This window comes from Lucilia sericata, unplaced genomic scaffold (assembly GCF_015586225.1).
Source record: "Lucilia sericata isolate MDLA Ls3-8-SP2 unplaced genomic scaffold, ASM1558622v1 Contig000436F_arrow, whole genome shotgun sequence".
NCBI lineage: Eukaryota > Metazoa > Arthropoda > Insecta > Diptera > Calliphoridae > Lucilia > Lucilia sericata.
Genome location: NW_023994451.1, coordinates 130,025 through 137,820, shown reverse-complemented (window position 1 = coordinate 137,820; position 7,796 = coordinate 130,025).

Genomic DNA, 7,796 nt, shown 5'->3' with positions numbered 1-7,796 from the left:
AAACCGGCTTTAGTTCTATTCCTTCGTTAGAAGTATGTACATATAAATTCGTAGCCCACGTTTATACCCTGCACCACAATCAGTGTGTAACACCCAGAAATATTCATCTGAGACCCAACAAAGTATATATATTCTTGGACCTTATGAAATTCTGAGTCGATCCAGCTATGTCCGTTTGTCTGTCTGTATAAAACATTACGAAAAATTAACGAAATTCACATATTCTAAAGTAATTTTCAGAAAAACTGTGCAATATAACTCCATGAAAATCATCACACATTTGTTTCTATACAAGTGCTTTATTCTTGTTGAAAATTGGAGGAATCGGTCACAATTTCATATACCTCCCATACAAATGTACATATCTTTTGTTAATAACTTCCGTTTGAATGTCGATATCTTCACAAAATTTTACAAATTAAAGTTTTATGTCAGTAGAATTCATCCAAAGGAAAAAATTTCAGGATCGGTCCATAATTGGTCATAGCTTCCATACAAGGTCCCCTTCAGAAAATCATTTAAACGTACATAACTCATTATCAAATAATGATATTAGCACACATATTAATGATAATGGCACACATATTTCCTTTGTATACAGAAATGTTATTTTAAAATTATTTTACGATGGGTCCATATTTGGTCATAGCTCCCATACAAGGTCCCTCCCCGAAAATCACTTAAACGGACATAACTCATTTCTAAATTAAAATATCCATACAAAATTTGGTGCAAGTATTGCTCTTATATACAGAAATGTTACTGTGAATTTCTTTTCCGATCGGTCCATAATTGGTCATAGCTCCCATACAAGGTCTCCTCCATAAAATCACTTAAACGCAAATAACTCATTACTAAATTAAGATATCCATATAAAATTTGGTACAAGTAAAAATGTTACCGTGAAATTTTTTTTCCGATCGTTCCATAATTGGTCATAGTTCCCGTACAATTCATATAAAATTTGTTACAAGTATTGCTCTTATATACAGAAATATAACTGTAACATTTTTTCCGATCGGTCCATAATTGGTCATAGCTCTCATACTTGGTCCCAAACCGAACGAACATAATTCATTACCAAAAATACGTTTAGCACAAATATTGCTTTTGTAAACATAAATGACACTATAAAATTTTTTAACCATCGGTCGATATTTGATCATAGCTCCCATACAAGGTTCCCTCCAGAAAATCAATTAAATGTACAATATTCATTACCAAATAATGATATAGATACAAAATTTAGCCAAAATTTTGTCTTTATATACATTAATGTTACTGTGGAATTTTTTTACGATCGGACCATAATTGGTCATAGCTCCCATACAAGGTCCTCTTACAAAAATCTCTTAGACGCACATTACTCATTACCAAATAAAGCTATTGATACCAAATTTGGCACAAATATTATATTTCAAGTTTTTTTCACGATCGGTTCATAATATGGGTGCGATCGGTCCCATACAAGGTTCCCTTCCGAAAATCACTTAAACACACATTACTTATTACTAAATTACGATATAGAAACAAAAATTGACTGAAATATAGCTTTTATGTATGTACAGAAATGTTACTTAAAGAATTTTTTTCGATCGGTCTATAATTGGTCATATCTCCCGTACTAGGTCCTGTCCCGAAAATCACTTTAACCGTATTTCACTAGTTGCATTATGAATTCGTGTAGAACAAAATTATATATGTATATATATGTATTTTGAATTTCCTTAAATGTTTTACACACATGCATGCATGCAAATTATTAAATATCGCTGAGCATATCTTAGGGCGCAATAAAAATATAAAGAAATGGCATTTGTAATGTTCAACAGATTTAAGCTATTTAAATCTTGGGGTTTTTCTATTTAAGACATGAGAAAACTTACATATTTCTACAAATATTTGATCAATTAAAAAATATTAATAAAAAAGTGGCTGGTGGAGTGTATTTAAGATTCGGCTCAGCCGAATATAGCACTCTGACTTGTTTACAATTTATTTCGCGACTCTATAGAGTATATTTAGCGGTGACTGCCCGAATTTTAGTTAACCCATTAATGCCCACAGTTACATATACGTAACGCAAATTAATTTGAATTTGGACTCGAAATGCACAGAAATGGAAAATGCACAGTTACTTTTTTCTGATGGATAGGTTAACTTTGAGTAACTTTTGCCTATAAGATTGTATTTTTATGTTATTTTGTAAACCTGCAAAAAGTCATATTTTTCGAGGAATGAATTCTTAGAATGTTAATAACTTCTATGAAGTTAGTTTTTAAAAAAGTTTCTGTCGTAAACTTATAAAGAAGTAATTAAAGTTTATTACCTATTGTTTATAAACATATACCATGTCCTTGCGGAGACTTATAAAGAGGATAATAAAGGTTTTACGTATATGTAACAGTTGGCAGCTCCCAGTACTTTTTGTGCCTCTCTATACACGATATAAATAATGAACAACAATCTTACTTTTTTATGAAATCTGCCCCAAAAATAGTTTTTTATCAGAGGCATGGGTTTTTAACAGAAACTGAAAATAACGGGTCCATTTTGTTTTTATAAGGTTAATTGCTGTGATCACTATTTATAATTGTGTTTTTGCAGTTTATCACTGAGAGAAACCTTTAAGTTAGATTTTTTTTTGATAAGTGGTTGAGAGAAACCGAAAACAATTGATTTTTATTTTGTAAACATTGAAAAGGTCTGCTTATGATTTTTGTTTTTAAAAGCAAAACAATAAATCGACAATGTATGTCCATTTCATAGCACAATTGTTCTGACTAAAACACACACATATTCTTATTCTCTTTTGTTTAGTCGTCACTGAGCCAGCGACGAATGCACATGTGTAGCGGGTGTACGATTTTATTTCAATATTTTTGTTTACAGCACTGAAAGAATTTAATATGGCATGCGAAAAATAGTTTATGATTATAAATGCGTTTGACAATACTCAATGTCTATTATGCTATAAAACATTTAAGGAAATTAGGGGATTTATTTTAAAAAGACATTATGATTCTTTTCATAGTAATATGGATAGATTTAGTGATAGGGAAAAAGAAAAATTATTTTTAAAATATAAAATTATTTTTTTGGAAAAACTAAAGAATTGGTTATCTGATAGGGAAGCCAACGAAAAGAATTTAGATGATAAAAGTTAAAAAAAAGAGTTGTCAACTCTTATAAGTTTAGATATTGTTAAACATGGTAGACCATTTTCTGATGGAATATTTATTAAAAATAAATGTTTTGAAAAATTGAGGTACAATTTAAAGTTTATAAAGTCCCTCAGACTTAAAATTCATTGGTTCTAAACAACGTAATAAATTAAATTCCGAACACTTAAAAAATATTCTTTTGCTACGAAACTGTCATAACAGCATTAATGTAGAAAATTTCATTAATGATATATGAAATAAATTTCAATTTCTAATTTTGTCCGTAAATTTTTTTTTGTATACACAATTTTTCTTTCAGTGCAGTTCTCTTTCGCTCACCACCCTGCAGTTCGACAAAGAGTCAATGCATAGGAAAAAGACAGTGATTTCCACTTATGTTAAACCACCTGGTGGGCTCTAATTCGTCTTTCGTCACGGATGTACTCTTTGTAAACGAGGGTGAAGGTAATCGTCACTTTAGTGTCCCCTTTGTAAGCGAGAGAGGGGACACTTAAAAAACACTTGTCTGTCTCTTTGTAACCTATGGGGTGACGATTGACTTCCTCATAGGACAAGCCCATGTTAAAATAGCTAGTCACCTGGACAGTCGGTGGCTAGGGGTAACCCTATGTGGTAGGCTAAATAGGGAGTTCGGGACTGTTCGCCCGAACTGCTGGGCAATACAACTACAGTTTTAGTTTTGGACATCACTGATGTAAATACACGATTAGGACACACATGCTATCTTCAGAAATCATAGAAAACAACAACAATATACTCTCCCACTCTCATATAAGCAAGAGAAAAAAAGAATACAAAAACCAAGTGCTTAGCCAAAAACATAAGTAACAAAACAAAAGTAGTAAAGGTTATGCTAAACCATTTAAGTAAAAATCATTTTATAACTGTTATTCTGAGTGATTTATTTAAAAAACAAAAATAAATCACAATTCAATTACTTTGGTTATGTGGCCCAGTTATTTTCAGTCTCTGATATTTAATGACAAGCAATATATTTTTAATGTAAATGTTTCTACTTCGTGGATATTTTAAATTTTTTAAGGATTTCTGTAAAGGATATGCCATTTGACCGCATTAAAACTTGCTCAAGGAACAGTTGGCGAATCTTAAATACACATTTTTACGAGAAAATCGGAATATAATTGCAATTATCCTTCAAAAATAAAGCATGGGTTGAAAATGATGACCATTTTCTTGAGTTATTAAGGAAATTTCAAGGATTCTAGCGTCAAGGACCTTTGGTAAATGTATGCAAAATCTTTTCTGCAATAAAATATAAAAATTTCTTTAAATTCATGAATTGACATTACATAAATTACAAAATTCCACGATTCCAAATTCCAAACTAAAACTTAATAATTAACCAGTTTTTGTACGATTTTTCTGTAAAAAGATGTAACTTTTACTTAAAACACTTAAGGGACAAAAATTCGTGGGTAATGCCCACTGTTACGTATACATATTGATAAATAAAGCTTTTGTGATAAAATTCGAGCTGAATATTTTTTGTGTACATACAAATCATTCCACCATTCCACCTTTTCGGATCGGTCCATTATTATTTTTAAAATATAAAATTATTTTTTTGGAAAAACTAAAGAATTGGTTATCTGATAGGGAAGCCAACGAAAAGAATTTAGATGATAAAAGTTAAAAAAAAAGAGTTGTCAACTCTTATAAGTTTAGATATTGTTAAACATGGTAGACCATTTTCTGATGGAATATTTATTAAAAATATATTATATAAATGTTTTGAAAAATTGAGGTACAATTTAAAGTTTATAAAGTCCCTCAGACTTAAAATTCATTGGTTCTAAACAACGTAATAAATTAAATTCCGAACACTTAAAAAATATTCTTTTGCTACGAAACTGTCATAACAGCATTAATGTAGAAAATTTCATTAATGATATATGAAATAAATTTCAATTTCTAATTTTGTCCGTAAATTTTTTTTTGTATACACAATTTTTCTTTCAGTGCAGTTCTCTTTCGCTCACCACCCTGCAGTTCGACAAAGAGTCAATGCATAGGAAAAAGACAGTGATTTCCACTTATGTTAAACCACCTGGTGGGCTCTAATTCGTCTTTCGTCACGGATGTACTCTTTGTAAACGAGGGTGAAGGTAATCGTCACTTTAGTGTCCCCTTTGTAAGCGAGAGAGGGGACACTTAAAAAACACTTGTCTGTCTCTTTGTAACCTATGGGGTGACGATTGACTTCCTCATAGGACAAGCCCATGTTAAAATAGCTAGTCACCTGGACAGTCGGTGGCTAGGGGTAACCCTATGTGGTAGGCTAAATAGGGAGTTCGGGACTGTTCGCCCGAACTGCTGGGCAATACAACTACAGTTTTAGTTTTGGACATCACTGATGTAAATACACGATTAGGACACACATGCTATCTTCAGAAATCATAGAAAACAACAACAATATACTCTCCCACTCTCATATAAGCAAGAGAAAAAAAGAATACAAAAACCAAGTGCTTAGCCAAAAACATAAGTAACAAAACAAAAGTAGTAAAGGTTATGCTAAACCATTTAAGTAAAAATCATTTTATAACTGTTATTCTGAGTGATTTATTTAAAAAACAAAAATAAATCACAATTCAATTACTTTGGTTATGTGGCCCAGTTATTTTCAGTCTCTGATATTTAATGACAAGCAATATATTTTTAATGTAAATGTTTCTACTTCGTGGATATTTTAAATTTTTTAAGGATTTCTGTAAAGGATATGCCATTTGACCGCATTAAAACTTGCTCAAGGAACAGTTGGCGAATCTTAAATACACATTTTTACGAGAAAATCGGAATATAATTGCAATTATCCTTCAAAAATAAAGCATGGGTTGAAAATGATGACCATTTTCTTGAGTTATTAAGGAAATTTCAAGGATTCTAGCGTCAAGGACCTTTGGTAAATGTATGCAAAATCTTTTCTGCAATAAAATATAAAAATTTCTTTAAATTCATGAATTGACATTACATAAATTACAAAATTCCACGATTCCAAATTCCAAACTAAAACTTAATAATTAACCAGTTTTTGTACGATTTTTCTGTAAAAAGATGTAACTTTTACTTAAAACACTTAAGGGACAAAAATTCGTGGGTAATGCCCACTGTTACGTATACATATTGATAAATAAAGCTTTTGTGATAAAATTCGAGCTGAATATTTTTTGTGTACATACAAATCATTCCACCATTCCACCTTTTCGGATCGGTCCATTATTAGTCGTAGCTCGCATATAAGGCCCACTTCCGAAAATCACTTAAACGCACATATTTAATTGTCAAATAAAGTATCTTGATAAAATTCGACACAAATATGTTTCGTCTATAGATGAATCACTCTACGAAATTTTTTTCGGATAAGACCATAATTGGTCATAGCTCCCATATGTGGTCCACTTACGAAAATCACTTAAACGCATATGTTTCATTGATAAATAAAGCTATCAGTATAAAATTTAACTTGAATATGTTTTGTGTACATATAAATCATTCTATCAATTTTTCCCCGGATCAGTCCATTATAGGTCATAGCTCCCATATAAGGCCCTCTTCCGAAAATAATTTAAACTCACATATTTCATTGTCAAATAAAGCTATCTTGATAAAATTCGACACAAATATGTTTTGTGTACATACATATGAATCACTCTATGAATTTTTCTGGAGAGGCCCGTAATTGGTCATAGCTCCTATATAAGGTCCACTTCCGAAAATCACTTAAACGCTCATATTTTATTAATTAACTAGCTGCGTGTACCCGGCATTGCACGGTTTTCTTCAAAAAGTAAAGAGAATATTTTTCTACCTGTAATGACTTCTTTTAATAGTTATTTTATTTTTCTGCCTTTTTTAATCCTTAAAGTCACTTTCTAGACCAAAAAGTCCTTAAAATTTTAGAAATTGAAAATGAGCTTAAATTAGGAAATTTGTAGAAAAATTTAAAAAACTTTTTTTGAGAAATTATACTGAAATCAGCATTTTCAATCACTGGTGGGGAACTAAGGACACTTTCAAATGATTTGTTTTATTTTTCCATTTCCAAAATTTTAGAAATTGAAAATGAGCTTAAATTAGGAAATTTGTAGAAAAATTTAAAAAACTTGTTTTGAGAAATTATGCTGAAATCAGCATTTTCAATCACTGGTATGGAACTAAGGACACTTTCAAATGATTTGTTTTATTTTTCCATATGCAGTAGATTCAAAGAACTGTTCAGTTTAAATTACGTCACACCGCACAGTGGTATAGGAAAAAAAAAGAGGGAAATAATTCGGTAACTTCTAAACGGTTAATCCGATTTTAATGAAATTTGGTATGCACAAAAAGGAGGTGTTGTCGAGTTTAGGTTTTGAATTTGGACCTTATAGGCCAACCAGGGGCCCGGCGGGGGGTCCTCAAATTAGGACACCTCGGCTATGTTAAATTTTTAAAACGATCTTATTTCTTCATTTGAGTTCCGATTTAAAAAAAATTTCGTATATAGAATCTTCTCATCGAGCACTATAAAAAATGTCGTCGTAGCAGTAAATTATCTCTTATAGTTTAGGAGATATTCGCATTTGAAAATTAAAATTTTAAAATTTTTAC